We start from the raw sequence: 6,323 nt of genomic DNA on the forward strand, positions 1-6,323 counted from the left end.
AGTGGGTCTCCCATCTACCCCCAGCACATTCTTTTGTGCTTTTGACAAGATCCGTTCGCATTCTTCTGTAGTAAAGAGCACTGGTAACAACTGTTGACAGTCATCCCAGGTGGGGTTATGGGTGAAAAGGATAGATTTTAAAAGGTCAGTGAGGCCCTGAGGTTTTTCAGAGAATGAAGGGGTCTGAGTTTTTCAGTTGTAAAGATCACTGGTGGAAAAGGGCCAGTACTGGTATGTCTGTTCTCCGTCTGCTCGGGCAGGCCCCGCCCGAACTGGAAATGCCTGGACTGTGGAGGAGGGGGCCTCTGGTTTGTCTTTTTTCGCCATATTGGTGATGCCCCTGGTTCTTCCCCGAGTCCCTTGGGTGGGGCCTCCTTCCCGGGCTGGGCCCGAAGGCTCTGTGTCCCTTTGTGTCCCTCCAGAAGAGACCCGAGGAACCTGCGGGGGCAGAAGTGGATCCGCATGGGGGGGCGAGGAGAGTTCAGTCTCCAGGTCAAGTAAATTGGGGTATAGTGAGGATTTCTGGAATACCGGTTTCACCCGGTTGCTGCGCTTTTTGTTTTCTTTTTCTTTGGATGATTCCATGACTAGTACCTGTGGACATAATGAAGCTGAGGGCAGGGAAGAGGGAAGGGAAATGAGGGGCTGAAAAACAAAAGGTTTTAGCCAGGCCAGGGGTTTTTTTATCAGGTCCCCAGCACAAAACCGGGCCCCGGCCTTACGCTGGACTTAATCCAGTAACCAGAGCCAGCCACCTCCCTAGCACGAACCCGCGCCTCGGCCTTACACTGAACTCAATCCAAAACTAACACCAGTGTTCAGATATCTCTTCTCCTAGTGAGGAAACCCCTTCTACCAGGAGAATGTTATTCTTCCCAGTTAAAGGGATCCCGGACGAGCCCCCAAATGTTATGCCCAGAGTCCAAGTCCCAAAAACTGAGAGAATAAGACGTCCACAACAATGCAAAAGCATAAAGGGGTTTTATTGCCAGCTCGAGCCAGGGCTCCCGTCTCATCCAGCGCAGTGGAGTCTTGATGAGAGCCCGGAGCCCAGATTTACAGCAGTATTTATAAGTTTAGAACAAAGACAGGGAGTTGGCAAGGGTTGATTGGCTGCAGGGGTTTCCTGGTATTTACTGATTGGCCAGTCATTATCCCTCTGATTGGCCAGAGTTATCATCTCTCTGATTGGCCAGAGTTACCATCTCTCTGATTGGCCAGAGTTACCATCCCCGGAAGCGGGGGAAGCCTGACTCAGGGATTATTTTTGGCCTAGTGCACCTCTCTGAGCCTGTCATGGCTCTGGTGAGGTTGTAAAAGTGAGCATTTTAATCCCTCTTAGTGTATCCCTCCTGCAATGTTTAAAAAAAAATAATCATGAACTGGTTTTTTAACTCTGAGTCTCTTTCTATTCGCAAATTATTTCATTTGCATGAATTTCTGGCTTCCACCTTTCAGTACTATTTTAGGATGTTTGCCTTTGGTCTCATACCTCAGTGATAATCTCTCAGTGCATCCATGCTGCTGCTCATGGTAGTGTTTTTTTTTTTTTTTTTTTTTCCTGAGTGTATTCCACTGTACAGATGGGCCAGTTAGTCTTCATTTTTCTGTTGATGGATATTTTGGTTAATGCTCTGACTTGGCTATTGTGAATAGTGCTGCCCTGAAAATAGAAATGTACATCTTCTTTGGAATTAGGATTTTTTCCAGATCAAAGCAAGGAGTGGTATTGCTGGAAAACATGGTAACTCTCTATTTCATGTTTCAAGGAGCCTCCAGATATTTTCCTTCGTGGCTGCACCCACCCATTTACAACCCTGCCCACAGTGTAGGAGGGTTCCCTGTTCGCCTTGCCCTCGGCAACACTTAAGCTTCGAAGATCTTTTGAGGATGGCCGTTCTGAGCCGTGTGAGAAGATGGCTCATGGTAGTTTTAATTTGCATTTCTTTACTACTTACTGATGATGAGTATCTTTCCACGGGCTTTTTACCTTCTATGGGGGAGTACAGTTAACCTCCGGAAAGTGGCTTCTTGAAAGTCAGCCCTGTTTTGAATTCTCTTCATGGGATTTACCCTGGAAGATTTCTTTAGGGCTGGTGTCATTTATTTATTTATTTTTAATATATTTATTTTTTTACCTTCTTGTTAACTTTTTTATTATAGTATTTCCTTTTAAATTCATTCAAAACAAACAAAAAAGTAAAACAAAGACAATGGTCCCAGAAGGAATGCACGATTCATTTTAGTTACAGCACAGAGATTCTTCTCTCAGTGGGAACTGTGCTCTTGGTTTCAGCAATAAGTGAGGGGAAGGTCTTGCGCTTTTGAAGTTCTGAGGGGTGCAGGGCGTCTGCGTTAGTAGGGGTAGATGGGAAATGCTATCTGCAACGGCCCAAGGCTGGAACGGTCTTCCAGTCACTGTGGCGTCCACCTGCTGTCAGGGTTAGTTCCAGATTTTGAGGAAGCTGTTCCAGGACCTCGTCGCCACGGCCATCCTGTCATCAGTTACCCCCAGGCAGCTCACGCGGTTGTCATGCCCAGCCAAGACCCCTGCCCCGTCGGCTTTGAGGGCGTCCCAGACATTGCAGTTGAAGTCGTCGTACCCTGCGAGAAGGAGGCGCCCACTCTTGGAGAAGGAGACGGAAGTGATCCCGCAGATGATGTTGTTGTGGGAGTAGGTCCTGAGCTCCTGGTCCGCATGGAGGTCGAATAGCCGGCAGGTGGCATCGTCTGAGCCAGTGGCAAATGCGTTGCCATGTGGGAAGAAACAGATGGCGTTGATACCGGGCTCGTGGCCGGTGAAGGTTTGCCGGCACACCCCTTCTCGCACGTCCCAGAGTTTGGCTGAAGCGTCACAAGCACCAGAGACAGTCTGGTGTCCGGAGCGAGTGAAAGGCTCATGACATCCCCGGTGTGTCCGGTGAATGTGGTCGTCTGCTGGCCAGTCTCAATGTCCCACAGGGCACAGGTGGTATCTCCAGAGCCGGTAACGATCTGATTGTCATCCAGAAAATGGCAGCACGACAGGTAACGTGTGTGTCCAGCCAGCTCACGATTCACACGTGCATTCCCTTCACGAGTTTTCAGACTGTAAATGGAGCAGATGTTATCCAGGCCTCCGCAGGCCACGGAGTTCCCAGAAGGGGCATAAGCGCACGTCATGACCCGCGAGGAGCGCAGAGGGATGGCATGGACCTTGTTTGTGGTGTAGCTGTCCCAGATAATAAGTTTACCGTCCTGCGAGGCACTGACCAGAAGCCTGGAGTCAGTGCCCCAGTGCATGGCATAGATCTTGGCCAAGCGTCCCCTCAGCGTCCTCCTGGTGCGCGTCTGGACTCTTCCCACTGGGTCAGTTTTTGTGATCTGAGAGAGAGTCGCGTCTGCACACGCCTTCCGAGCATCTCTAATTTGGTCTTTAAGCTGTTCGGCCTCCTGCCGTAACTGGTCAAGTTCACTCATCTTCTAATCTTAGTGCTCTTCAAAGCCACCTCAAAAAATCTGAGATCTTAATTCAGAAGTGCTGCTGGTCTGTTCTCCCAAACATGTAAAATTGTCTGCAACAGAGAAAAGGCTCGACGCCGTGTCCCGCCTGCCGCGCCCGCTCCCCGCCACCTCAGCCGCCGCTCCAGGAGGTGGTCGTGCTCCGGCCGCTCCGCGGGCGCTGCGGGCAGGTGCGCCAGCGAAGCTCGGTCCTGTCGGTCCCGCGGCGGCTGCTCCACTCCCGCGCCCGCTCCCGCTCCCGCTGCCGCCGCCGCCTCCGTCCGCCCCTCAGACGCCTCCAGCCATCGGGATGGGCGCGGCGGCCCGGCTGGTGTCATTTAGAGTCGAGCCCAATAGCCCCGGTTTTCAAGTACTTGTTACAGGGAATGACCACAAGGTGGCAGCATTTCTTCAGGCCCGCTCTGGTTACCTGGGCAACCAGAGCCTTAGGACAAATCTGGTTTCTGGGTTGTCAATAAGAATGCCTCCCGGGGATCTTCCAGATGCAGGGATTGAACCCGAATCTCCTACGTCTCCTGCATTGGCAGATGGATTCTTTACCACTAGCGCCACCTGGGAAGCCCTAAGGCTTGTGTCTCCTTACTTCTTCCCCCTTCCCCTTCATCCCCCAGGCGGTCCCAATGATTGCAACACCACTCTGCAGAGGGACCTCTCCTCTCAGTGGGATGACCCTAAGGAAGGAGGCTGGAGGTGTGAACCCCACCACCAGGAGACACGGGGCCCGGGACACTTTGCAAAGCTCTTCCAGCCCAGAGACCCCACCATCCTTTGGGGGCAGTAGATTTAGTGCTGCTGCAGGAGGGTCCCACAGGATCTGGAGATTGTGGACTCATGCAGAGGGGAACAGGAAGTCCATGTCCACTGGGCTGGGGGGCTGATTGGCTGGCATATCCTCCCCAGCGCCCTCAGCCCCAGGAGAGCCCCACATGGGGACCCAGCCTGCTCAAGCCCCAGGGACGTGATGCCAGCCCAGGTCCCCAAGGCCCGAGGGGAACAGAGTCAGCAGTTCTTTTGTCTTTCTTTCTTTCCTGTTATGTTTATTTTGAATTTCAGTATATAGGTGATTTGCACTGTTGTGGGGTTTCTTTTTTTAATGTGTAAAGCAACGTTATTCATTTATACATAGATGTATATATGTTCTTTTGAGGTTCTTTTTCTCATATAGGTTATTTACAGTCAAAGTATGGTTCCTTGTGCTCTGCAGTGGGTCCCTATGGGTTATTTTATGACTAGCAGTGTGTATATGTCATTCTCAACATATATTTCTCCCGCACCCGGACTTTCCTTTTTGGTAACACGTTTCCTTACTAAGTATATGAAGCTGTTACTGCTTTGTAAAGAAGCTCATTTGTTTCCATGTTTGGATTCCACCTAGAAGTGATAACAGGCGATACTTTGTCTCACTTAGTTCATCTAGTGTAATCGTCTCTGGCTCTTCCCTGTGACTGGAAGTGGCTTCCTTTCATCCTTCTATGTCTGGGTTTGTGTATCTGAGTTGACTCACTGAAAAGGGGATGACAGAGGATGAGATGGCTGGATGGCATCACTGGCCCGATGGACACGAGTCTGAGTGAACTCTGGGAGTTGGTGATGGACAGGGAGGCCTGGTATGCTGCGATTCATGGGGTCGCATAGAGTCGGACACGACTGAGCGACTGAACTGAACTGAGCTGACCTGACCCCGGCTTCTTTAACCGTTCACCTGTCCTTCTGCACTCAGGTTTCTTTCGTATCTTGGCGAGTGTATCCAGTGCTGCCATGATGGTCGGCGTGCAGTATCTTGAAATTTTGGTTTTCCCAGGATCCATGCCCAGGCATGGGATGGCTGGGTCACATGGTACTTTGTTGCTGAGTGTCTGAAATCACCTCCATACTGTTCTCCAGAATGGATGCACTGACTTACATTCCCACCCGCAGTAGGAGGGTTCCCTTCTCTCCAGACTCCCTCCAGCATTTATTGTTGTCGAATTTTTGAGATGGCCATGCTGACTGGTGTGAAGTGATATCTCATTGATCTTTTGATTTACATTTCTTTAATGATTAGGGAAACTGAGCATCTTTTTGCATACTTTATGTCCACCTCGGTGCCTTCTATGGAGAAACGCCCATTTCGATCTTTGGCCCACTTTTCCTTTTTTTTTTTTTTTTTTTAAATTGAGCTGCATGGACTGTTTGCATGTTTTGGAGATGAATTCCTTGTATCTCCATTTGCAAACACTTTTTTCCCCCACCCGTTCTGAGGGTTGTCTTTTTCTTTCATTTATAGTTTACCCTGCTGCTCAAATGCTTTTAAGGTTAATGAAGTCCCATTTGTTGATTTTCATTGTATTATTCTAAGAATGAATCCAAAAAGAACTGGGTGCGATTTATATCAAGGCATGTTCTGTATATTTTCCTCAAGAGCTTTATAGTATCCATCCGTCCATTTAGATCTCTGCTTTGGCTTATGTTTTTCTGCATGGGATTAAGCAGTGTAGTGACTTCATCGTCTTTTCACTTGTTTGAGGAACCTCCAGCCTGTTCCTCCATGCTGACGGTTAACAGCTTACCCTGCCAGCATCAGTGTGCGAGGGTTCCCGTTTTCCCACATCCTTTCCAGCATTTCTTGTTTGCAGACTTTTTACCAATGGCCACTCTGATCGGAGTGAGGTGATACCTTCATTGTAGTTTTGATTTTAATTTCTGTAAGTTTTAGTGTGGAGAAGGCAATGGCAACCCACTCCAGTATTCTTGCCTGGAAAATCCCAGGGACGGGGGAGCCTGGTGGGCTGCAGTCTATGGGATCACCCAGAGTTGGACACGACTGAAGCGACTTAGCAGCA

The 6,323-nt window shown here is 49.6% G+C and overlaps 1 pseudogene; it reads right to left on the reverse strand.

Moving 5' to 3' along the window:
• Positions 1-2,119: 2,119 nt before the first annotated feature.
• Positions 2,120-3,792, reverse strand: LOC114117774 (guanine nucleotide-binding protein G(I)/G(S)/G(T) subunit beta-1-like; annotated as a pseudogene).
• Positions 3,793-6,323: the final 2,531 nt, after the last annotated feature.

This window comes from Ovis aries, chromosome 14 (assembly GCF_016772045.2).
Source record: "Ovis aries strain OAR_USU_Benz2616 breed Rambouillet chromosome 14, ARS-UI_Ramb_v3.0, whole genome shotgun sequence".
NCBI lineage: Eukaryota > Metazoa > Chordata > Mammalia > Artiodactyla > Bovidae > Ovis > Ovis aries.